The sequence below is a fragment of the Lonchura striata genome, chromosome 1 (assembly GCF_050655825.1).
Source record: "Lonchura striata isolate lonStrDom1 chromosome 1, ASM5065582v1, whole genome shotgun sequence".
Classification (NCBI taxonomy): Eukaryota; Metazoa; Chordata; class Aves; order Passeriformes; family Estrildidae; genus Lonchura; species Lonchura striata.
In genome coordinates, this window is record NC_140703.1 from 47,605,759 (window position 1) to 47,633,342 (window position 27,584).

Here is a 27,584-nt window from a genome sequence, read left to right on the forward strand (position 1 = left end):
TAAAGAACAAAGTCAATGAAACTTCTAAAGGTCCAATGAAGTAACCTTAACACAGATGTCAGGAGCAAATTAATATAACAAAGCCATCCATCCTGACTTCCAGATTCTTCTCCAAGAGGATATAGATTTACTATAGATCTTCATCATAACTTCTAAGCTCATATATATTTCTCATATACCAGAAGACCTTCACAATCCAGGTTTGGTGAACTAAGGTCCTAATCTCTACTGACAATATTGCAAATTTAGATACTTAGCTTAGAGTTTTTGCTCTCTGTTAAGTGTGTTTTAATTGTAGACTGAAACTAGAACTAAACTACTATGAAATCCACACACCTCTAAGCTATGTCAGTGTTCACTTCTGTACTGACACAGTCATCATGTCACCGGAGAAGCACTTCCATTCTGTCTCTAGGGGTCTACATAATGTATAACATACTTAACAGTAGTACTGTCTTTGACTGGGTCTATATTACTAGAGTAATATATTATTATGGCACAGAAATTATTCACTGAGGGCATCGAGCTCTTGCATTTCAGAAAACAAATATTTCCTTTTATTCACGGCAATTTATCATCCGAAACAGAATGCAGACCAAAAAAAAAGCTCTAGGTCAAGTCATGTGTCTTTCTTGCAAGGCTTTTGATAACCTATTTATTGAGTGTGTCTCTATGTGATTTGCAGCTTTATCTGGAAGTCTTTAAACAAATAGCAAAGACTTTTTGTTGTTGTTGTTCTAACATTCATTGGTAAGACAAGTCTAGGTAAGAGTGTCCTAAGCTTAGCTGAGCAAGTCTAGTAAGCTTACTAAGGCAAATAGGGACAGACTGAGGGTTAGCATATGCTATATAAGTGCACTGTAAAGATCAGTACATGCACTAAACTAAAATATTTTTAGTTATTTATTAGATACTAGATAGTTATTTAGTTATTTATTAGATATTTATTTTATGCTAACCTGAATTCTAGGAATAGTGTTCCAATATGTAGAGCTATTGAAGGTTCTTCACTTCTTGTAAGGTTAAGAGCTTTTTATGCAGAAACACAGAGCCATGTCCCTCCAGGATCTCCTAAGTAATCCTGTAAACAGTTTTTCTATATGCTTATTACACCTAAACTAAAACAAGCAAACAGAAAAATCCCAAAATCCTCAAATTCAAAAAACCCCACCAAGCTTTTTATTATCAATGGAATTTTCACTTACATTTTAAGTAAAGGCCGACGAAGAAAAAATAAAGAACAAGAAAGAACATCAGTGCTAAACCCAGCAACCAGTAGTGCCTGAAACAAAATCTCAAATGGATCAGCTACTTGAATTATGTCAAGACTTATTTCATGCAAATAAAACAATAGATTCCTTCTAGTCAAAAACTGATAAGAACTTCCAGAGAATGAGTTTCTTTTTCTTAAAATGGTGATCAAAAGTAAAGCTAGACATCTAAGAAACCTCTTTAATTCAGGAAAAACAGAGATCAGAAATCTGAAATTAGGGTTTTTTCCAATAAAGTCTTATTTTAGTTAGAGAAAACCAGCATTTTGGATTAATCTCTCCCTCTGTTTGTTATTCAGGGAACATAAGTACTAAAGCCTTAGGACTTTATGCTTTGCTTTTCAGGTATTAGACAGCTGTTGTGCTATTCTCAAAAGGGTAGCATTATCCTAGACATAGTAAACTAGTTATAATAGAGAAAAGAAAACTAACAATTCAGGAATTGCTTCACAACCAGGCCATATATAAAGTAACAATTTAATATGCTGTTAACAAACATTAATAGGAAAAAAAATGTATTTGTAAGCAAATTCTTTGTGTGCAGAAACCTCAATTTCTCTTGATTTCTAATCAGCTGTTTTGAAAGAGCTTGCTCTGTAGATTTGTAATACACTCTCTAAGAAGAAAACACAAAACAGAGACCCATTTATGCTTGTTTGAACAAAGCACTAGTAAAAATTTAAACTATACTTTGTGACATTCAGTTTGAGTGTTCTGGCTCTCTTGTTCATAGTGTTCCTCAACAATCAGGGTCATCTGTTTCTTGATTCAGAGAATTGATTTTATCAACTAGATTTTACTTTCTGTTTTACCTCAAATATACTAAGTTAGTCCAGGATAATCTAAGACAAAATTTATTCCTGTCAATTAAGCAACAATAGAATGAAATTTAAAACGTTCCAAAGAAATATAACTGAAAAAAACCCAACCCAGAGAGAGTGAATAATCCTAACAGTATTCAACAGCTGTAATATTGAATCAATACATTCATGTATTATTTTTAAAATATGGTTATATTTTTAAGGAAAAAAAAATCAATTGAAAAAAAAACTCAAGTGTATTTTAACAATTAAAAATAATCCTTTGAGATTTTTCCAGGGAATCAATGACATGTTTCATAACTGGGAAACAGTGTGCAGGTGAGTTGTTTGTATGTACAGCTGCTTCAAGAACCATCATCTTCTCATAAAGAACCTCCTTTCTGATAGAAGGAATATATTTGTATCGACAAATGCAAATACTTAGCATTTTGAGCTGTAAGTTATGAATTTAAAACTTAGCAACATTTTTGGAAAGTAAGACAATATTATAGACTACTAGTTATATAACTTCTGTGTGAAAAAAAAAGTTACTATCTCACAACTCTGTCTTAATTTTCTTATCCCTTATTAACATTTGAACACTCATTTGTGGATTGACATCATGTTTACATCAGTTCTTATATGGTGTAATTTGCCTATATATTGACACCAGAATCCCTGTACAGTCTATGGAATTACATGGAAGTGGCTAGCTCTTCTCAGCAGCTAACCCTGCATATTTAGTAATTTAGTAATCTCTTTTAAATTCCTTTGATTTTGTATTTAGTCCAAAACCAATCCAGCATATAAAGTTCTATCCCTGTTTTTCACCTCTGCAGCGCTATGGCCAAAGAGGACATCTAACAATTAATATGTTCAATTAAATCTGCACAAAATTTTAAACAATTTAGTTCAGAACTTTTTAATACAGCCTATTTTTAAAGATGCTTGAGTTTTGTATATTTTTGTACTACAAAATGGAGCACTGACTAGAGATATGTTGAGAGCTAGAATTAGTTGGTTGGTTTGCATGAGTTACCACAGAACTATTTAAGGATACTAACTCATAGCATATAAACAGTATAGTCAGGTCAGCAGGACTGTGTTTAGCCCAGAGCTGATACATTTCCAAATTCATAACTAGCTCCTTTGTAACTAGCTCAGACATTTCTGCACAATACACAGCACTAGACTGGACATACCTGTAGGCTGTTGAACCCATGGTAAATCACACTTATTGAGTAACTGGCCTGATTTTCAGAGTGACTGAGCCTCTTCAAACAACACTGGAGATTTCAAATAAAATTATAGAAATTTCAAGCATTAATGTAGTTAATTAAAAATACAAAATTCTCTATATTATTAAATAAGTCTGGAATAAATTCTGGTGGGTGTGAGGATGTTGCTTGCTTTCTTTTGGTTATAAATAGAGTATTGTTTTTACAGTGTAAGTCAGCTATCTCTATTTAGAAATTCAATATCAATATGCCACATAAGAAATGTTAAAATATGGATAAAATAAACTAGACAATTACCTTGTGCCTAAACTTCAGATGCTTAGATAGACTTTTTGCTTCTGGCTGTGTTGTTTTGTTGTTTTGTTTTTTTTGGTTTTTTTTTTAATTCAAGTTCTGTTTTCATCCTATGAAAATTAATTAATGTGGTTATCTTTGAGTCCTCCAGAGACACATCTGTGAAACTAAGTTTAAGTACTTAAGTTAGACAGACTGGCTCTGTTCCATCCTTTCTGGGAAGAAGTAACAGGCTATTCCTGTGATTTATATTCTAGCAATATGAGTAATGTGCTTTTATTATACAGAAATATTTTTTTAGCCATTTAGTTTCTTTTCATTTAGTAATTGAAACAATTGGGATTTAAGTACTCAATCTGTCACTTTCATGCTTTGGCAAATAGTTTACATCATCAGAATCAGAAAGACCATATAACTGGAAGGACAACATTTTCAGAGACTTCAATCCAAGGAGATGCAAAACAGCTTTGAACAGAATTGGCCCTTATTTAATCATTCTTCAGACAATGCTTTTGCTCTCTCATCAAGATCTAATACAACAGAGCTTTACCCTGAAAAGGAAATGAGAGAAAGAATTAATCAATTAATTGAAGTTGTTTGCATCCATTACTAAAACCACCCCTACCAAAAACTATTAATCACAGAAACCTCTTAAAGAATCGTCCTTAGCTCTTCCAGCATTTACCAAGATTTTTCTCCACTGCAGATCAGTTTTGCACATGGACTGATATTTGTAGGTTCTTCTAATTTCAAAATTTTAGATTATAATTTTTTTCATTTTTTTAAATAAACCTTCCTAATTATATCTACTGTAATGTCAAGCCCATTTTTAATTTTCCCTAAGATTTCTTGGAAACAGAATACACAGACATCTATTTACAACTGATTTTCAAAGTTGTATCAGTTTTAAATACTTCATTGAGAACCTTTATCCATTTTATTTATGACCATGACTTTGTCAAACAACTGGGAATAACAAGACAGATATTAGAAAATTATGTTATACAAATATATATCTATTGGGTGCACACATCAAGATAAACAGACACATACACAAATCTGTTAGTAGCAGAAACTATTTTCATTCCAACCATTTCAGCTGATTATTTTTTTTTTTTTAAGACAAATCACTCATTGCTCAGTCTCACACAATAATGCAAAGGATGAATTTATAGGATTGAGGCAAGATTTTTAAAAGTAAGGTATAGCTTTTAACATCCACATAAGAAATGTGACTTCTTTTTTTAACATGTATTTAGGAGTACTTGAAAAGTTTAAAGAAAGGTTCTCTTTTTTTTCTTCAAGAACTGGAATTATTCACCTGTTAAATTAGTGATATTTTAGACTAATTTCTTTGAAAAAGAGAGAAACAGAAGAACAGTATATCCTCAAATTCCCTTCCTTTTGACTTTTATAACCTAGCTCTTTAGCAGTCTAGTGAAATTCATTTTCATTTCCCACTTAATAATACTCCATCTATAACTGGCTCAAACATTTAGTCCCACTGCCTGCTGCTGAGACCAATCCTGCTTACCACCCACTCACCTCTGTCTATTTTCATGTAACCATAAATTAATTTTGTAATTTATTTTATCAATATGAAATCTAATTCCATTTTTTCTGCAAGATTTTCCTTTACTTGGATGAGAAAGATAATTTGACACCTTGCAGAAGCACAGGAGCAGATACTGTAAAAAAAGGGGTCAGGCAGGATTTGGAAGAGAGAAGATTCACACTGTGTTTTCAGCTTGGTGCAATCACAGACCAGCCTGAAGTCAAATGAGGAGCTACATTTCATATCTAACAGAGACACCACAGTAAGTATCCACTATAAATCTAGGTTGTTGATTTACAGTTCTGTCATGGTTGTTAGGGTGTCAATTTTATTTAAGTACAAATAAGTAACATGTTGACACAATAAGATGGCAGTATTTTTCAGTCTGTACTTTAGATAGTACCATTAATACCTTTAAATTAATTTAATAATCAATATATGCAAAAAGATGCTTTTCAAAAATCATTATGTAAAATGTTGCATATCTGTTAGGTGCTACTAAGGGAAGGAAATCTGACTGTTCTGTAGGCAGAAAATACAAGCATAATGAAAATAGTAAATGTGAGCCTTTCAGTTTAAGACTTCATATACTATTTTCTAATTTTGCTTTGCACATAAATACAAGCATAAGTTTTTGTTCTCAATGCACAAAGATCCATTTTTCCCATTAGACTATTATGTACTGTTGTATTGGGTTGGCATGGTAAGGTTTTGAAGAAGATAAGTATGGGGGGCAAGGGGTTTTTAAGATTTGATATCTCATTATCCTACCCTGATTTGAGTGGTAACAAATTAAATCAATTTCCCCAAGTCAAATCTGTTTTACTCATGCTGGTAACTGATAGATTTATCTCTCTCTGTCTTCATCTCAACCTACAAGCTCATAATTATATTTTTTCTCCCTTATCCCACTGAGGAGAGGGAGTAACACTGCAGCATTGGTGGGAACCTGGTGCAACCTACCAGAACTCTGTTTCCTAATCAAACATAAAAAAATATTCCTTTACTAAGGTTATTTCATTTCTTCATGTAACTTTTCTTTTGCCCTTTAATCATAATTTTTAATATAGTGTCCATGTGTATAAATACTTTGTCAAGACTGAAAGGAATATTCAACCTAAATACACATCGTTTCAGTTGCATGTTTGAGAGGCAGCAAGGGAAACACTAAAACAATGATCTGAACTTTTTTCACTGCATATGAACATTTCTTCTTGCCATTTCCAGCATGGTTGCTTCAACGCCATACGGCAGTTCCTCCCACTCAGCAGATGTCTCTCCCCATATTACCATCTCACAGTTTCCTCTATTCCTGCAGACAGTTGCTGAGGAGTAAGCACCATCCTGCAGTGACATGCTCGGGTTGAAAGCCATACAACTGGAAAAGCCTTATTAGTTTAGACTAAATGTGCAATTATCTTCCTGCTTTGGAGAGCCAGACTGCAGACACACACACACCCACATAACGTACTGATAATATTTGAAGTCAGACACTACTTACAGGTGTTAGCTGACATAAATATAATGAACAAATTATTTCTGTGGTGAGATCCCAAATCCCATATTTTCACAGTCAAGGAGTCTTTTAATTGGATGAACTTGTGAATATAGACCTAGTATTAAGCTAGGAAACAATTCATCTTTGCTTTTTCTGATGTTTCTACACATCAAAATATATTGCTGTATTATCAAATAATCATTCTAATTTGATATAAGAACATATAAATCTTGTAGACTTTGTTATTGATATTTTTGCTATTACTGTTAATTTTCTTATATCATTACTGTTTCCAGTAAAATCTTCTTATATCAACCCATGATTTAACTTTTGTGCCTCCAGTTGTCCTCTCCAGCCTGCCTCAGGAGAGGGGAAGGAGAGCAGGGAGCAAGTGGTGTATGGTTTTAGTGGAGCACTAAATTGGAGAATACCCTTCCTAAACCACAGTGGGGAAAGGAAGCATTCAGCTGTACAGATATTTATCATTTGTTGGAAGTTATAGCTCATAGATAGCTTTTAATGTCTCAGAAGGGAATTTAGATAGTTCACAGAATAATTTAAATAATTCTCAACAGAAACAAACAACCAAAAATGCCAGATAAAGAATTGCTTGATTCTGGTCATATCTGAAACCTGAACATAGAACTACTTACTTCTGAAGCTGCTTTTTATAAATTCTATCAATGTGCAGAAGAAAGTTTTTTTTCTCCCCACGGTTCACAAAACAATTGTTAAACTATGCTTAAGATTTGTACAAATGACAACTTAAAAACAAAGGCAAAATACAGCCCATATTTCCAGCATCTCAACTGCTGTCTTGAGATGCCTTCCTCAAATATATCAATATTTCATGCTTTCTGAACAGAATCAACTTCAACTGCAAAAGTGATGGAACCACTTCTTAAGTTTTTGATACATACTAGGCAGGAAGGAAATAATCTCAAAATCATGAGATTTTATGGATACATTTTATGTATATCTTTACATTTTATGGATATCTTAAGGTCAATTTAAAATAAAAAAAACTTAAGTTTTCTAATATAAGAGGTCTTATAATGTGTCTTAAAGTCAGTTTAACATCATGTTAATGTATGTAAGGCACAATCACTTATTTAGTTTAAAGCTAGCTATTTTGTATTAGCCAGTTTCTCACATTCATCTTTAAGATCAAGACAATTTGTTACATAATTTTAAAAAAATCATATCTCCTAGCATGTAACCAGTGCTTTTGATTAATTCCTTTGATTAACATATATGGCATATACATGCCATATATGTTAATCAAAGGAATTAATACATGTGGCATGTACTTAAAGACATAAAATTTTCTAAGTAATGAATATATTCTCTCAAGAACAAATAAGAATATATTATAATCAAACTTATTATTTTTAAAGAATTCCGTTTATTCTTATAATCAGTTATTTGGTATTTCTGTTGTCTGTGAATCTGGTTTACAAGGCTATTTAGTTATTCTCCTTGTTATGAACACCAGAGAGGACTGCATGGTCCTTGGGCCAGATTGTGTGTTTAGTCTTGTATTAATATATGTATGTAGGGTCCAGGAATCAGTAAACACTCTTGAGTGTGTTTTCTGTTTATAACCTAAAAGTCTGTCAATTTGCTCCTGAACAAGCATTTAAATTAAGTATTAGAAAATGTAGACTAGGTACATAAACTAAATAGAAAATAGAAATTAAAATGAAACAGTTTAAAATGGTCAGTTTACATAATTGTTTGGTCTTTGCATATGTTTATTTGGATTTATAAAACCAAGATATATAAGAAATATTGCTTAGCTTCAAAACGCTGATGTCTGATTAAAAGCTTAATCAGGCCCAAGTAGATAAGTTTTGTTTAGTCACAAAAGACCATTTTTCAATTTTTAAAATTGATTCTTACAGTTTCTGATATGTTGGTGAATAGTATGAAGGGAAAAGGACTGCAAACCTGGTGATTCAGAGTTACTGTCACAGGATGAGGTTAAGGTCATTAGAGTAATCTACAAAGTGTTTAAAGGTTCAAGGCCATAAAGTAATACCTACATGGCAGTGTGCTAAACTGCACACTGAACTTGATGTTGTCAAAGGTCTTTCCAAAACTAGTTGATTCTATGAGTCTATGATTTATCCTTCTCACAGTGCTTGTAATTAGATAGCTCAGGCAACTATCTGAAATAACATGTCAGTGTGGACACACTTGAGTTTTCCTTAGTTCTCTGGAAAGGTCAAATTGCTCTGGTGATTCACATAAAGTCCAGGGACCTCCTAGCTGTCCCTATGTTCATAGGCATTATGATGTGGGAGAACAAAAGCTGTTCAGACAAACCTAATTATCCTGGCCTCCAAAGAAAAAGTGAATCAGATTGCAAGTGTATATTCAAGGTAGTTTTCAGGCTTGTTTCTGAGGGTGTAGTTGTCAAAAACAGTTTTAAGCACCTCTGAAAAATAGCTAGCCTATTGGTTTATACCTGTTTATTTGTTTATTTGTTTTGTTTTCTTGTCATTTCGGGAAATTTTAGTAGTACAAAAGAGACAAATTCTCACAGGACTCACTTTCTCAACTGATGGCAAAAGCAGTTAAAGAATGCAGGACTTTGCTCCAAAATAAGTGAACACTGGAGGAAAGCAGGGGGAGGAAGGGTAAGTATTACAAGTAATATTGGGAAATAAAGTCCCAGAGAATCTGAGATTGAGCAGGAGTGTGCAGCTGTGCCTGGTTTGAATTAAAGTATTCTGATTTTAGAAGGAAGTGATATTGTGGACTTCATCTATGAAGCAGACTTGATATTTAAACATATGATGAATTTAAATAAAAATCATTAAAATTTCTCTTTTATTTTATTCTTTCATAGCTCAGTATCTTGGATTAAACAGAGAAATAGGTATAGTTCATGGTTAATATGTAATTGTTCATTATAAATCTATGAGTGCTTATTTTTTAAAGTATCAAGAAGTGGGCCTTCTTTAGTCATAATTTAGTTCTTTCATAAAGTCAAAAAACTGATTACACTATTCCAATGCATTTGTGCTGTTAAAACCTTTTTGGATTTGTTTAGATGGTTTGGTTTAATTGGATTTTCATTCAATTAAAAAAAAAACACAAAAGATTTGTGTAAAAGCTTACTTAAATCTGAATAATTAACTACCAGTCAACTGGATTGCTGTGTTGTCTACACAGTAAAAATTGTAAGTAGATGGAGCAAAGATTTCAGTGGAGAGAATGTCAAAACATGAGATAAATGGCTAGTCATGGAGGCCTACATTTTGCATATTTTAGAGAACAGACATGAAAAAACATCATCCTTTTTACAGTGATGATGTGAAAACCATTATCTCAGTCTTCCTATTTGTAATTTTAAAAAATTCTGTGTCTTTCTAAAGTTAAGTGCAAATTTTTGACCTTAAATGATTTAATCCTTCATACTCTGGAGTATTTATGAAAATTTAGACATAATTGTTTAATTATTTTAGAAATTGCTGTGTCCAACTCATTTCTGGTCTTGTCAGGTTTTCAAGAATTGTAGATTTAGAGAAGCAGAACTTATATGTAGCTGCTTCCATAATATGGAAGTAATACTGTGATTATTACTTCATTAAAATCTAACTAAATTTTCATTAAAGTCTAACTAAATTTTTACTGTGTTACTTATAAAAAAGATAACACATCCCCTTTACACTTGGAACATTAGCATATTGAGTGGGAATTACGTTTTTCTGGATATTTCCAAATGTAACAAATCATATAGCTAATTGAAATAGAATCATGACAAATTGTGTAACTGTGCAAAATTTCTTTTCCTGTGTTTTCTGGTTTTGTTTTGGTTTTTGTTTGTTTGTTTTTGAGAATAAATTGTTTAAAACATGAAACATTTTAGACAAATGAAAATATAATGTTGAAACTAAATGCTTAAGTCACATTCAACAAATATATCTGTAGTTTAGACAGAAATGGTAGATATTTTATTTTTTTATATTCATATTCTGATGTGGTCTAAAAGAATAGTTAGAACAATTCTAAAGCAGTACTATTCATTGTTTACATGGTTGAACTTCGGTTGTCATTTTTCTTCATTTCTGGATATCCTGCAGATACCTGGCTATCTACATTTCAAGTTTGTGAATGAGTGAAAGAACATTTTCAAAGTCCTCATTTTGGAGTACATGTCTTGAGTCTTCTGAGTCTTCATATCTACATATATATCTATCTTAGCATTAATTATCAGATGACGTTTCCATCTGTCGTAGTTCCCACAGAACTACAGCGTAATGCTGAAGTATTTGGTTCTCCAGATTAATCTCTTCTCACAGTTCAGGTTTATGTTATTAACAAGACACCAGGATAGGTAGACTTCAATTAAGACACTGGGAAAATTCATTCTGACTTATCCATATCTTGGTCTTACCTTTCTTGTTCCCATTTTTTCAGCAATTCCCTGTTTAAATAGTTCCCTGTTACTCTTCCTAAACTCTCTTCAATGTTTCCATGCCAGTGGACCTGATAACTCAAAAGATGATGAAAAAACAGAATATAGGGTATCTTGATTTGGAAGGGTATTCACAACAATCATCACAGTCCAATTTTTAGCCCTGCACAAGTGTCATGGTTTAGGAATGGTATTCCCCAATTTAGTTTTCCTATTGTGCCACTCACTGGCTTCCCCCTACTCCTCCCCTTAAGGAACACTTGAGACACAAAAGGCAAGATCATAGGCTGAGAAAAGAAATATTTAGTGGAAACAACAAAGAGATAAGAAAATTGTAGTAATAGTAACCCTATAAATAAGAAATTGTACAAGATTCACATGTGATATCTTGGAACCAGTGTTCCCTCTGCCACATTTACTCAACCCAAAGAAGCTGCTTCTCTCCCTCCCTCCTGCCTCTGGCACTGACATGAGGTGTTATAAAATAACCTCCATGTCCTAGCCATGCCTCCTTCTGGCTACAGCAAAAATTAACCGTGTCCTGGTCAGAACCAGGACAACAGAACAACCCCAAGAATCACACCATGTGCCTGACAGGATATTGCAAATGTTTCTTTACCTCTGTCAGACTCAGTGCCATGACCACTTCCCTGAATAGACTGTTCCAGTGCCCAGCTACCCTCTGCATGATGAACCTTTTCTGAATATCAAGCCTAAATCTCCTCTGACACAGCTTCATGCTTTTACCTTGGGTTCTATCACTGGTCATAAGAGGGAAGAGATCAGTATCTTCCTCTCATGCAGAAACTGCAGATGATGAAGAAGTCTCCCCTCTTCTCCAGGCTGAACAGACCAAGTGTCATACGCCACTCCTCATACGGCTTCCCCTCTAGACCCTTCACATTTGCGGTCCTCCTTTAGACACTCTCTAATAGTTGTATATCTTATATTGTGGCACCTAAAACTGCACACAAGGACTTGAAGTGAGGCTACACTAGCACAGAGTGGATCAGGAAAATCACCTCCCTTGACCAGCCAGTGATGCACCCCAGGACACAGCTGACTCTTCTGGCATTCATGTCACACTGTTGACTCAGTAGAATGGGACTTAATGCTAGAAGAACCAAGATTTGAATAGTGGAGACTAGTAAGTTTATAAGAGTAGTAGTACACAAGAGGCTGAAATACTACTGAACCAAATGGAACCCAGCTCCTGAAAAGTTATATTTTTGAGACCTTTTTTCCTCTTTTTATTCTTGCAAAATTGTCTTCTGCCATTTAAGACAGAACACAAAGCCTTTAAACATACTTATAGAAAGCCAAATTATTTCATTACCTTAATATGATGGTTTTTATGTAAAATAAAGTAACAGATGGTAAGATGTAGGTCTAGTGACAAAGGACATTTCCAATTACTTATGAAGAGGAGAAAAATGAACAAATCTGCATAATTTTTTTATATCATAAAAAGGTAGAAAGCAATTTCCAGACTGATTGGAATAGGACGCCATTAAAATTGCTTCTTAAGGGAATATTTTAAGTGCCTGTTTTTCAGAATGAAGTGCCTGTAATTCATGGGCATACATAAAAGCTGTACTGGCCTCTGTGTGTAAATGCAGTCATATTTCTATGTATTTCAAAATTTTCATAAGTTGTATGATTTCTGTAAGAATTTATGGTTATTCAAAGGCATCAGAAATGCAATTTAAGTGCTACTACTCATAAGATTTGCCAAAGGATTAACATGAGCAGATTTATTTTCTAAATTTTATTGTCACTGTATATCATATCTCTTCTAATATCATGTCTCTGTACTATAATAATTTCATTGTAAAGTAACTGAGAGGATAAAATCCAGCTGAAGAAACTATTATCAAAAAAGACATAATAAAGAGATGTATTTGTAAAAACATTTCTATAATTAGAATTTTATTCATAGAGAAAAGATAGAGCCTATTTATAACATTTCTTCTCTTTGTTCACATTCTGACAAAAAAAGCATCAAGTATTCTGTCATGAATTAACCTGAATCTATTTAGATATGGTATGATTTTCCTCTTATATAGTGTATGTAAAATGGTTTATATACTTTGTCACAATGCAAAATATTCTGATATTGCACCTCAAATCATGTTGTTATTCTTTACACTCACTCTATCCTGTGTGATACAGCAAAATTAGCTATTTGAAAGTACTTTTGTTTGTTTGACTTCTTATAAAATGAAGTCTAGAAAAATCTTTTTTTGACTATCACTGGTGCTCAGTTCATAGTAATTTAAATTAATATATCTTTGAAATATTTCAAACAGTCAAGCTTAATATGCACATTGCTTTATGAATGATTGCCATAAATATTCAAAGTGATGATGCAAAGTTTTCCCTGCCAAGGTAATTTTCTCAAATTCTGCAATATTTAATAGACTATTACTCTAGCATGCTGTATTTAGTCTTAGCATCTTCTATGTTGCAAGCCTAAGTCTTCTCAGAGTAAACATTTCTTTAACAGTCTGTGGATTTTACAGCACCGATCACTGCTGTCACTGAATAAGTTAAAAGTGTTGAGTGCAAAATATTAAGTAAGCTAATGTGGTTTTAACATTTATAACTATATAGAAAAGCATACTTATAAAGGTCCTAATAAACTTTTGCAAATGGAGTGATATGCTTTACTAGTAAGAGAGAACAGCAATATACTTTAATAAAGTAGTGAGTTAATTAAGAAAATTCAGTCATAAATGAAACAGTGGTTTAACAAGATTGGGTGGGAAGGTAGATTTGGCCATTTACTGGACAGAGGACAGGGCCACATAAAGATGTCAGAGACAACTTTATGCTGAGTCACAAGGTTCAGAAAGAACTCACCTTTCCCTTCTCAGAGAGGAGTCAAGGTGCACTTATTCGAAGACTTGCTCAACAGTTTCTGTCTAAAGGATTCTATGGGCACAATGAATCCTATATATCACTTAGCTAAGATTTCAAATTTTAGCATGCTATTAATCATTTACCGAGGATGTGTTGTAGCAAGGAATTTCTCAGCCTCTAGGAGTAACCTTGAGAGGCACTCCTACTCAATGTGAAGTCCTAGCATTGAGGCTCCTGCTATGCAGAAGAGCTCAGCAGGCCCTGAGCATGTCACTATTTGCAAAGTAACATGATTAACTTATTTGTGTACTACCAAGACATCTGAGTCAACGCTCTAGACAGCCCCTGTATACCATGTTGCCATCTGTTCCCCAAATTCCACAGCAAGCTGGATATGGCTATCAAAACACCACTGGTGATTAAGCAAGAGGCAGGGGGAGAGAGGCACACTGTCACACTCCATGCTATGACTGTAGTCAATTTATCTTACCTCTGGAGGCTGGTGGCATGGCCACTTATGCATGTGAGAATGCATAAGTTATGTGTGTTTTGAACAGGCACAGTCATAAACTGAGGGACAGATATTTCACCTAACAGAAAGAGCCCTGGATGCACAGCTTTTACCTATTCATTAATTTTAGTCTGAAAATCTCTCTTAGTTCTCATAAAAATCTTTCAACCTTTACCTGTCAATCTACTTCTACCAGAACCAGCCAGATTCCTTCACCCAAATCTTGTCAACACTTTTCAAATTGTTTCTTCTAATCTCAGTCTCAGAACAAAGAGAAATTTTCTAAAAATGTTTTCCTTTGTCTATTCAAATGCTGCTTAATTTAATGCAATTTAACTGTAGATATGCAACTATCTTGCTTAATAAAGGACTATGAAAAAGTTACTACAATACCCTTTGAACAAATAGTCTTGAAGCACCCAAATGCTTCTAGGCTTCAAAATAATACAGTGATCGTTTTTTTTTGTGCACCTATATTTTAATGCGTCTTTAATGTGACCTGGAACTTTATATTCAGTATCTAAATGAAAGGCAACAGGTTAGTTTTCAGGAATTTCAAAGCTGAAAAGTATCTAGTATATTCAGAATCTGCCTTTTCTGTGAAACTTCTGCATTGTCCTTTATTCAGAGCTAATTGTGAAATGGGAAGCCATAGTGATTGTTTATTTTTCTGAGCACCCAAAATTACTTGGGAATGTTAATACCCTAGCTGTCTTTTGATCTCTGTCTACAGCCATCCTGGAAAAATTAGTGAAGTTTGGAATCTATTTGAAATATGTTAAAGGCTAACAACCTAATTAATGCAAATCAACATTATTTTCTCAACAGTATCTCTTCTAAAATAGGTTGTTTTGGGAAAGAAATGTAAGGGGAACATTTATGTACTTATAAAGTTTTCAAAGGGGTAATTTTAAGGCATCCTGGTTCGAACCAACAAAGAATATTAGTTCCTGCTATGGGAGTGATAAATATTTAATGTACTACTTATAGTGAAGAAAAAATTATCTGTACTACTGCAGGCATATGGATCTGATCCTCCCAGTATACAAAGTGTAGGACAAATTAGAATATAAGAAAAATTGAAAAATATGAAAAGTATTTAAAAGAAAATTTAGGGGGTTTCTGTTTACTTGATAACATATATTTATATATATGAATATCATATGTATTTCTTATAGGATCTACGTGCTTGAATCTATCAGAGGAATGAAATGCAAGACAGGCATCTGCCTCGACTTCAACAAAACATTTGATATAGCACCATGTGGAAAACTACGGGTCAGATGAGAAAAGATAAAAATTACTAGAACTACAAAATTAGCAAGGTTCTAGTTAAAGGGGAGAAGACAGCAGATATTATTGATATTAAATATGTTATGAAAGACAAGTGAAATAATGTTTCTCAAAGGTTAGGTCAACAATACTCTTAAGCAGAATTAAAGATATTATGTATGAACCAGGAATACCTCAAGGACTTTTACTAATGTAGCGAATGTAAAAATCATTGTAATCCTAGAGAAAATGAAAGCTCATTCCACACAAGTACTGCTTAAATAAGTAAAAGCAACCAGATAGAATCATTGCAGAAAATACAAACAAAGCAGGAAACATTTTCTTTTAACAGTGTTTGCTCTTCTGTTCTATAAAATAAAATCTGTTACTTTGACTTTCAATGCAAATTTTGGCTAAGATATTCTTCTTTGTGTTGCAGAAAGTTACTTGTACAGATGTGTACATTTCACTAACTGATGAGTAACTGATGAATCAGTTCTAGCTGACAGACTGGTAGCTTTGCAACTTTAATAATTTTTTTAAATTGTCCATATGAACAGGAGAAAAAATGGGTGAATTTTAGTACCAAAGAGGTAGATAGACATAATAATACAACATTTGACAGTACACAATTTTGTGTTTTATAACTGGAAACTAGTAAGAAAAATTACTGACAAAACCTGAGGGCAGAAATACAGGCTCATTGAAGGATCTGTATCATATTCAGTCCTATGAGGTACCAATGTGTCACAGCTGTGAATAATGCAAATGGTGTCCTAGGATTTGTCAGCTGAGTTAGGACAATATTAGTTCCATTATAAAAAATTCTGGGGAGATAGTCTCTGAAATATGTGCTCTGGTCATTCATATTGAAAGGAGATTAATTTAAACTGACAGATGGAGAGAGCTTCTGTGATAATGTAGAAAATTGGAAGTCTATTATATGAGAAGAGATTGGAAGCACTAGGCTTGGTTAGTCTGGTGACACAAAGGCAAAAAAGGATAAAGTTGCTGCCTATAAATTCATCAAAGGTTACAGACTATGTAAGGTAAAGGGCTGGTAAAGAAACAAGTGGATACAATAAATATGTTTTGCTTGAAACTGCAGAATACCTAGTAATCCTACAGCGTGTATGGAGGCCTAGCTTTTACAATGTGAAACAGGAAAAAAACCAAAGATTAACAAAACAAAAATTACTTTAAATAGATTTTTGGATTTTTAAAGGATTAATGACTGTGATTCCTGCAATAAAAGCATCCATTGCTATATGAATGCATGAACAATTAATGGATCACATGTATTGAAAGATATATACAGATATGAAATATATACATTGAATATAGATCTGCATCACTTTAAAGTATCTCATCAAACAGCTGGAAATATGAATCTGAATGAAATCAACTGACTGATTTGTTATGGAGCCAGTTGCAGGCCTGAGAATAACAGGTTCCATTGCCTGTACAGGGTGGAAAGAACTCTTTTTTTTAATTCTTTAAAAAGAGATTTTTAGTTTGTGTCTAGGTCAGCATGAACTTGCATATTGATCTGTAGCTAAAAGAATTAATCTAATTCTCAGCTGTCTTCATTTGATAAAATAAATCTCACTCATAAACTGTAATAAGCCTGAGTAAGGAAAAAATAGTAGTCACTAGTATAGTCTCTCAGATTATCTAGAGAAAACTGCAGCTTTATACAAGAAAGTGGAAGGGAGAGAGACCAGGGCTGTCTAGAAGAAGTGACCTGACATCAAAATAAATGAGAATTATTTTCACCCTCCCATTTTATGGCATTGTGAAAATAAAGTGTTAGAAATAGTAAGAAAATTCTGGTAAGATAACTCCAGAGACATATTTTGGCAAAGAAAGAAAACAACACAAATCCTCTATACCCACAGACAATGATAATCAAATATAATGCAGAAACACTTGAGAAAAGTTCTTGTTGAACAGCATGCATTGTGATAGACTGTTAGAATTTAGGGAGAATATACCAATGTCCAGAATCTGATTTTTTCCCTAATATGTATAATCTGTTAGTAGTCGCTAGTTATCTGTTTTCTGTGACAACTCTTCAGGATTCATACAAAATTCATATTGCCTCTTTCTTCTGCTCTTTACCACCTTCTGCTCAATACCATTACTGTTGAAGGCTCAGTTCTTGAGGTCCTTGGGTTCATTTTTAATGCAGCTATTGTTCTGACATGAATAGAAGCTAGTGAAAGCGTAGGTGGTAAAAATAAAATCTGAAAAATAGAGGCCTTAGTAAAATGCAAATAATGCTTGTGTAAGAGAGGCATCTCAAAAAATGTGACTCCAGTGCCCTTGCCCAGGCATTTTGTTTCATTTTAGTGACATCCTTGGACGTATCTTCCAGTTCAGTGTGGATGTCTTAGATGTCTTAGGTATCTGATATCTGATGTCTGATGGGTGCACTCAATCCCTTAACCAAACCAGCAGTAGTTCAACAGAGGCTTCAAAAGAGGTAAGGGCATGAGCTGCAGCCAGTGCAAGAACTCCTCCAGTTCCATTGTGTCCTCTGAAATCCCACAGAGGAGCAGAGTGACACAGTGAGAATTGATGCACAAGTGCTTGAGGAAGAACTAGCAGGGACATGCTGTGAACCAAATGCAATCCCCAGTTTCTGCTCTTGCGGTGCTGTGGGGGAGGAGGTAGGGAACTCAGAGGTAAAGTGGAGACTGGGAAAAAGGGACAGGGATGGAGAAGATGTTTTAAGATTTGGGTTTATTTCTTATATCCTACTCTGGTTTTGTTGGTAATAAATTAACATATTTTCCCTGTTTTGTTCATGACATTAGCTGACCAATGACCAATTGTAATGAAAACCAAATGACCCATTTGGTTTTCATTACAATTCCTTGCCCCTGTTGTGTAGAGGAGGAGAGTGACAAAGTGACTTTGGTGGACATTTGGCTTCCAGCTGGGGTCAACCCATCACAATACAGAAGTCTTAGCAGACCAATGTGCATAACAATAATACTCTACCAGATTCTCCTTAGCTTCACAACCTTGGCAGATGGCACAATTGCTTGAATTGTTTTCAGGGCTTTTCCTGACTTGTGCTGCTAGGTAAAAAGCTGTAGATACAAATTATTTATATCTGCTCAAAATTAAAAATTACTACTTTTTCCTAGTCAATCAAAGCAAGTTTTAAAAATAAAATTCTAAGCAAGACATTATATATATTCTTCAGTTCCTAAAGTTAATACAGATTCATACAAAAAAAAATAGATAATAGTTCTTTTAATTCCACAATGAAAAATACATTTCTCATCAGGAGAGAAATCAAGGTGCTATAATGGACTGCCCAAAATAATTTTTGAAAGCAGCATACACTTATAGGTGTGTGCATATTTATGCAATTTCTGAGAAAGTGCAATTATATCTAAAAAATTAGTGATACAATGTAAAATGTATGAAAAATTATGAAGTAATTTTTTAAACAAAAAATTAATTCAAAAATCTTCTAGATTTTAAAAAATATCTTAGAGCAGCAGCAGGATTTTATAAAACAAAATACTCCCTTCTCTTATATCTCTAGAGAGATCATCATCACAGTATAAATTGATTATATATTTGCATACATCAGTATCTCCAAGATCTTTTAACATGTCAGCTTGCTGTAGTAACTGAAGTAAAAAACTGATAAACTGAAATATTTGATCTAAAAGCCTAACAGCAGACAGCTGTATTAAACCAGGTTCATGTAACACTGGTCAGGTCTCTGAGACCCTCAAAGTGGAATGAGATCACACAAGAGCTGCAGAAGATCTACACTGACAACAGATGGGCAGGATGCTCAGCAGCATCCCAAACACTATTAGATTCTCATGTGCAGGCAATAGAACCAAGCCCCTGGTCTGAAATATGGGGTGACCTGAACCATTTGACTGTCCTGATTAGATTTACATTGACTATAGTCTAAATTCAGACACCTGGCTCATGTAAAGACACTTAGGTATAGATCTATAAAGACATTTGAGAACAGACAGATGAATGCAGTTGCTACTGAGCTGAACTCAACACCTAAAGCTCATTAGAATTCAAACAAAAATGTAAAAAAACAGCTTTATTAATATTTTAAAAATGGGGGTTTATTCATATTTTCAAATCCAGCTTGCATATACATTTAATTTTTATACTCTGAAGATAATAATTTGCAAAGTATGACCAGTGTCATATATTTTAATACATTTTGCTGCTTATCCAATCTTTACTTATATTATTTCATTATCTATTTCTCATTAACATTTCCTGTAAAGAAGTCATTCAGCTGCCATTACAGCCTTTGAGAATAATTTCAAAATTTCCAAATCTGGGGCATATAATAATTTCACCTGTGTAGCATTTCATTCTAGTTATCTATTATGGTTTTAATGATAAAATATTGTGAATTTCAGCAGAAGTTGTAATACTACGAAGTGGCATAAATATTTAAGGCTATGGCAGCTCCTATCTTTGTGGTCTGACAACTAAAAACAATCAGTTCAAAACAAGACAAGCCATGAGTTTTATGTGACAAAGAAAAACTTATAATCATCAAACCCCCAGATGTTTCTGAGATATCAATGGTTCAGGTGCCCTAATTTTAATAGCTGAACTCTACAGGGCCATGTCTTTCAAAGAATGTTTTAGGCAATATACCTTTATTTTTAAGTAGCTTCTCATATAACTCAGAATCTTTGACATGACAATAACAAAACAAAACAAAGCAAAAGAGCAACAACAACAAAAACAAAACTAAACAAAAAAGCAACAAATATCAAAATGGGCCAGAATTAGGACTAGGCTGTAAGTTATGAAAATGTATAATACAGTGGATCTAACACCAGAACAATCCAGGAGATGCTTGGACAGGTTTGGGTCATCTTTATCCTGTCATCACAGAATGTCACAGGTATACAAATTGTTCACAGAATTGCAGAATCATGAATTTTAGAAGTAACCCCCAGAGGTCATTTAAGTCCTAAATGCATCTTCTGTGCAGAGCAGTTAAATCAGATTGCTTTGAGCTGTGTGCAGTAAATATTTGAGTATTTCCACAGATAAATATTCCACAGTTTCTCTAGGCAACCTGTTCCAGAATTTGACCACTCTCATATTACGTACTGCTCACTTTTTTCTTGTAAAACTTCACAGCGTGTTGCCTTTTCAGGCCCAGTAGGGAAATGATTGCTTTTTCCTCAGCTGAGATATGTACAAGCATTGAAAAACAAGGTCATTGAAAGTTACTGATTTATTTGTCTTTCCACCACTATTCAGTGTCTTCATTCCATGCTATTAAAATCAGAATTACCTCAGGTGTGTGGAGTACAGTGCCTTCATGGAAAGAAAGGGGATCATTAACCTTGCAAATGCCAACAAATTAAGCTGATCCTCTGAATCAGCAGATGCTCCTATTTACCTGAGACTGACTAATGGTTCACATCTTCAAAATAAGCAAAAAGACAACAGGGGTTTAAACTCTTAGCCTACTTCGCCCCTCGCCTTTTTATAATCAACTATTTTTTCTTTTCGTTTTCATTTCCATTCTTAGTTAAATATATATGTGTACTTATTATATATTCATGTCTATTTGTCTATACATATTATACCAAAATAAAACTAAGCTAAACTTCTATAATTAATCTGCAATGTTCTGTTTTCATGCTTTAATCAAACTGAAGAATAGATGTGGGAAATGCAAGGCAAAGGTAAACATCTCTATCCTATTATATCTGTAGTCACTTGAGATAAAGAAAGTGTACCTTTAAACACTCTTCATTTTTCTTTTTTTTTTTTTTTTTTTTTTTGCAGCTTACTGCAGTCTTTTTGCTTGGCTTTCAATAATAAATTTGTTCCAACTCTGCGTGTTCTCTAAAGATTTCTAAATGTAGTATATACTTCAAATACCAATACCCACAGCCTAAACTATGTCAGCCAGAGTTGTAAGGTAAATGTTTGGTTCAAGTCTTGCAAATAATGTGAGTTAACAAGCCTTTATTCATTTCCTAATATTTTTTCACATCCTGAAGGTGTTTCTATTATGTATTTAAATATTATCTCAGAACAGTGAAACGTTTGCAGCTTCCACAGTAAAACAGCACTGGTCTTAGTGATCTAAGTGCCAAAAGAAACCTGTAATAACTCATTTGTTCAGGGAAGAAGGCTGGTGAAGGCTCTAGAGCACAAGTCCTATGATAAGCAGCTGATAGAGCTGGGGCTGTTTAGGTTCAAGAAGAGGAGGCTCAGGGGTGAACTTACCTTCGTCCTGAGCTTGTAGCAAGGAGGGGATCACCCTGCAACCAGTGACAAGACAAGAAGACATAGTGTCAAGCTGTGCCAGCAGAGATTCAGGCTGGACATCAGGAGGATTCCTTCATGGAAGGGGTTGTTAAACATGAGAATGGACTGCCCAGGGAACTGGTGGAGTCACCATCACTGGAAGAGTTTAGGAAAGGACTGGATGTGATACTTATCGCCATGGTCCAGTTGACAAGGTAATGTCCAGTCAGGGGTTGGACTCGACAATCTCAGAGGTCCTTTTCAGTATAAATGATTCTATGGTTCTGTGATTCACACTTGCCCAAAATGTGAAGTTATTCCTTGTAGTGTTAGATAAATACATACCTGATCTGTACAACTTCAATTGTCAAATCTGGTTACACAAAACCTGGAATGTTTTTCAGCCTTGAAAAGCATCACGTACAAATATCTATCTGTGGACAAAGGAAAGAAAAATCTTACAGAAAAATAAAACTGTATATCTTTTAAAGATTGTAGAACAAGTTCGAAACATAGTTTGTCAAGATGTTTGACTAGTAAAACAATTTAAATTCCTCTTATCTCCTCCTTTTTCTTTTAGTACATTTAGTTTTATTTATAGCTGTCCTTCCTCTGTCTTTTGTTACCTTTGTAATGTCACTTTTGTTTTAAAATCCTCTTGTATCCTCCTTATTCCAAGGCATAATAAGTTATTTTAGTTTTTTTCCTTTTCAGGAATTCTAGGCCCTGGACACCAGAGAGAAAAGTCTGGAGGAAAGAAGACTTATCCTTGGTAACAAAGGATCAGATTAGGGAACAACTTAGGATTCTAGAATCATAGCATGAATTGAATTGGAATAAATCTTTAAGGATCATCCAGTCCAAATCACATATGAGCAGGGATATCTTTCTCTAGATTAGGATGCTGAAAACCTTTTTTAACCTGCTTTGAACACATGCAAAGATTTGGCACCTGAAGATTTTCTTGGCAACCCATTCTACTGTCTCACTGGACTTGTAACAAAGGAAGAAAAAAAAAAAACCTTCTTCATATCCTATCTAAATCTCTCTCCTTTTGGTTTAAATCCATCGCCCCTTGTCCTGTTACTCCAGGCCCTGGTAAAAAGTTCCTCTCCATCTTTCTTATAAAACCACTTTAAGACTCAGCAGACTGAATCTTCTGTTTTACAATATGATCAGCCCCAACTCTCTTAGTCTGTCTTGATAGCATAGGTATTCTATCCCTCTGACAATTTCCAATACTATCCTCTGGATGTGCTCTAACACATCCTGTCTTTCTTGTACTTAGTATTGCAGAGCGGAACACCACTCCAGGAGGGGCTCTCGTGAAAGCAGAGTATATGGAAAGAATCATCCCCCTCCATCTGCTGGCCATTATTCTGTTAATGCAGACCTGGATACGATTGACTTTCTGGGCTGCAAGTATAGAATACTGGCTCATTTTTTTTCAACCATCAGTATCATGAAGTCCATGTTCACAGGCCTTTTCCCAAAATATTCATCCTCATGGGAGTTGCCCTGCTGACCCAGGTACAAGATTTTACACATGGCCTTGTTAACTTCATGGGGTCTACCTGGATGCACTCCTCAAGCCTATTGAAGTCCCTCTGGAAGGCATTTCCTCCATCTAGTGCATCAACTGCATCAGTCAGCTTGGTGTTCTTTAGATACCACAACGGAGGTATTTTATTTTCATGTATAAGTAGTTTTTCATTAATGGAAAGAAAGTTCTTCGTAATGTGGCAGAGTTATATTAGTATTCTCCTACATTACCCTCACTTTTTAACCTTATCCCCTGCACAATTATAGAACTTACATGCCGAAGTAGCTAGACACTGTGAAGGAAAAGCAAATTCTTTTATCTCATTCTTCCACCAAGCTCCTTGTTGGAGTCATAGTGTAAAGCCTCAACTCAGTAGGAAAATGTCATTCTTGCCCTTTGATGTATTTAGATTATGAGTCACATAGAGTTACCAAGTATCGGGTTTTGTTATGAAAAGAGAAAATGATTACAAATGCATTTTCAGTGAAGCTCCCATCTAGGGACTAAAACCATCACTGAGATTAAGATAGGTCTCTTTTTGTGTGTCTCTTGTGACTTAACTGCTGAAATCTGTTTTCTCCCAAAGTATTATATGACTTCAGCATATCACTTCCCAGTAACAGAGAGACTGGAAAATGCACAAGTGGGTGCTTTTAGATAACTACAACCCTCCTTATGATAACATTTAGTAAAAACTGAGTTGTTTTGCTTCATTATTGTAGAATTTATCCAAGGAAAAGAACACAGAATCTGTCTTTTTTTAGGCATCAACCTTAGATATATAAATCTGAAAAAATCATAAAACTTTTGCAGTGAAAGAAGTGAGATGTGTACTTCCACTGTAGAGTCTTTGATGACATTCTAAGATTGACAGGTAAGAAAAGTCAGATGTACTAAAATTTATATCTGCTTATTTGTCAATTCCCATCCAGAGGATGAAATTCTTATAATGAAGACCACTGGAGCAGATGCAAATAAATAAAGAATACTTTTTTGAAGGCAAAAAATGTGTTGTCTTTTCGTGTAAGCTGCTACACCGCCATAAAGGACCTTCTTTATTTGTTGTCCAAACAAATATGTCCAAACAACATATATGCGTTTTTAGTAAAACTTGGTGAAAACTATTCTTTCTAATATCTGAATGACAATGACATTTTAGTTTTCCACTTAAAAACTCATAAAGAACACAAGTGGTCCTTATTTAGGCACTGAAGTCAGTTTTCCCCACTCTGCTTTGTCACTATATTTGCTGTGCATGTCAAAATTTTGTTTGCAGGGATGTTTCAGGAGTGGCCTTTGTAAGGAAAGTTTGGAGCAGCCCAATGCCAGGGACAGACAGTTCCCAATAGGTCTATGACCTCAGTCTGTGAAAAAACCCATGCTGAAGAAGGAGAAAATTGTGAGGAAGGAGAGGCAGAGAGGAGATGATATGTACTCATAATGCTTAATTGTCCATCCCATCCTGACCACTCTGGGGAGCTGGGTAGAAAAGTCAGAAGAGAAATAGTGAAATTTAGTCTGAAGATACAGGGTTAAAGGAGAAGTGGGGTTTTTTTGTGTGGGTTTTTTTTTTAACAATTTGTCTTTATTTCCCATTACCTAAATCTACTTTACTTGACAATAAATTCTATACATTTTCTCCAAGCTGAGTTTGTTTTTTGTCCTTTATGGTAAATGATAAGTAGTCTGCCTATGTGTATTTTGATTTTCTTCCATTAGATTTTCTTCCAGTTTTCTCACCCTGTTGTGTTGAGGGCAAATAGCAAAATTCTGGGTGGGTATCCAGCTGCAGAAGTTGTTACAAAATCATAATCACAAACAAGCTATTTTTCTCATGAAAATAGCAAGGAGTTATTCTATATCTCACATTATTTCCAGGGGCAAGGGGGAAGGGAGTCCTTTCTAGGGAAAAGGGTTTCCCTACAATCAAATAAATGTGGAGAGGGAGTGGTAGGGTAACGCCAGTTCTGAGCCTGATGGAGCATTTGGGGAATTCTAGTTCCAAGCTGGAGGGAGTGGCTGGATAATGCCAGTTCCAAGCTGAGAGACCAGTTGGGGTGATGTGGCTATGGTCAGGTTGGACACTGTGGAGAGCATTTTTCATGTGGATCATGCTCTCCCTTTTGTACATTTTTGTTCTTTATATTGTTGCTTATACTGTTTTTTTTCATCTTCTGTTGCTTTTTACAGTATATTTCTTTTATCTCAACCCCTGATTTTACCTTCTCTGCTTTCAGTTCTCCTCTCCAGCCCAATTCAGAGGGAAGAGGGAGGGGGAGGAGGAGGTGGAGCAAACAGCAGCAGCATGATTTGGAGAATCTCAGTGGGAGCATTAAACTGGGAAGTAACTTTTCTAACCCACAACATTCCGTTTCCTTCCCAAAAAGTATTTGAATCTGATTGATATCACAAGTATGATATTTTTATATTCAAATAAAATATTCATATACATGTTACATTGATTTGAAATAATTTTTTTCCAAATCCAAGTTAATTAATGTAGCTATCAGATCTTAAAATCCTATTAAAATGTTATGGCCCCTTATGAAGATTTCTTAGTAATGCTGACAAAGCTAATTTCCCAATTAAATGCAGCATATCTATAGGAACATGGCATTGTATCTGAACTTATTATTTAGGCAGTAGTGTAATGAATCTCACAGCAGTACCACACTCTCCAGGTTATTAACGTTTTGAATCTCAGTCATCATTATGAATTATGCTTGTTTAATGCATTTGATTGCTCTCTTTACCTCTCTGGGCTGGACTGTTTATGTCTGTCTCTTGTGCCTGAGAGAAAGCAGGGCTTTCTTTGTATGCCATTGATTCAGGCAGTTCTCTGGACACACAAAGGTGAGGCTTATCTTCTAAATCATCATAATATATAAGGTTATGTCTCACAGCTCATCTCTAGCTCAACACAGTACTGTTTAATGAAAGGCAAAATAGAGGAGCACCTACTTTAAAGAAAAATCAACTGTCTCTCACTACAAATTCCTGTGAGGCCTCAAGAAGATTTGCTTTGCATGGTAATTTTTTTAAAGTGTGACCTTTTCCTTTCATTATCTGCATGGAAGCTTCTGGTTGATGAACACTATAAAGATGTGGTTCTTCATATCTGATGCCTAAATATGAATTTATAAATACTTAGGCTTGACAATTTTAACTTCAAATACTGTTCTTTACTATCCTCAGATGACTTTTTCTCATTGCTCTTCTCACAGAGTCATTCTTGAATATAGCTGACACTATTTAACTAGACCATTTTATCTCTTTTAAAACACAGTGACAGATGTGTAAATGCTTTAACATTTACAGGCAAATATTTATTTCTGAGGTATTTTTTATCACTTTCCTGTTATTTAACTATTTGTGTATGTTTTTTCTAGTGGTGTTTAGCATCTAAAATTTTTTTCCACTAAAAAATTCCTGTGTGAACTATCAGCTTTGAAAACAGTACAATTTGATATGTGAATAACTCTGTGAATTCACCAGTGGGACTTAATGAATAGCAATGTTAGCAGCCTCTGTAACTTGTTCAAATTCTACAGGCTAGTATATCAGAAACTTTCAAATGTCAGCACAAATTATGGCTTACTTAAGTGTATAATATATGTTAAGTGTATAATTTTCCCTTTGGCTGAGATTGGCAGATTTTTTATTCAAGAAAAAAACATAGAATTTAACTAATTTAATCTTTTTTTATGTTATAGAAATGGAGAATTGATATGTATAAAATATTTCTGAATTTTAACTGTTTTCTTATTAACTGAAGTCATTAACATTATTGTAGTAAAAGTCAATATTTATCCACTGACAGTTCAACCTGTTCCTTTTGTGAGTAGAGTGTGAATTAAAGTCTTTCTCATGGTCTCAAAATTTTAAATATTGCAGATTTCATCTTTGTTTTTGAAAAAAAATGTTGAAGTGTAAATTCAAACTAAATCACCACTCCCATCCCTCCCTATAACAGAGTGAAAACTAAAGATTTAGCCAGGTATTTGAATAATAGATCTTGAACAGCCAATC

At 34.3% G+C, this 27,584-nt stretch overlaps 1 protein-coding gene and 1 long non-coding RNA gene across 2 annotated transcripts in view; one reads left to right on the forward strand and one right to left on the reverse strand.

Moving 5' to 3' along the window:
* Positions 1-1,156: 1,156 nt before the first annotated feature.
* Positions 1,157-27,584, reverse strand: part of LOC146768655 (uncharacterized) — a 79,367-nt gene continuing 52,939 nt past the window's right edge. The window contains exons 3-4 of the mRNA XM_085576260.1: positions 22,358-22,446; positions 1,157-4,154 (exon numbers count right to left, since the gene is read on the reverse strand). The gene's annotated coding sequence lies outside the window, so the exon portion shown is untranslated. The remainder of the gene's footprint in view (positions 4,155-22,357; positions 22,447-27,584) is intronic.
* LOC146768656 (uncharacterized) lies at positions 4,152-27,014 on the forward strand. Its single transcript, XR_014954198.1, has 3 exons — positions 4,152-5,420; positions 21,545-21,680; positions 22,727-27,014. It is a non-coding gene; the product is annotated as an uncharacterized LOC146768656 (long non-coding RNA).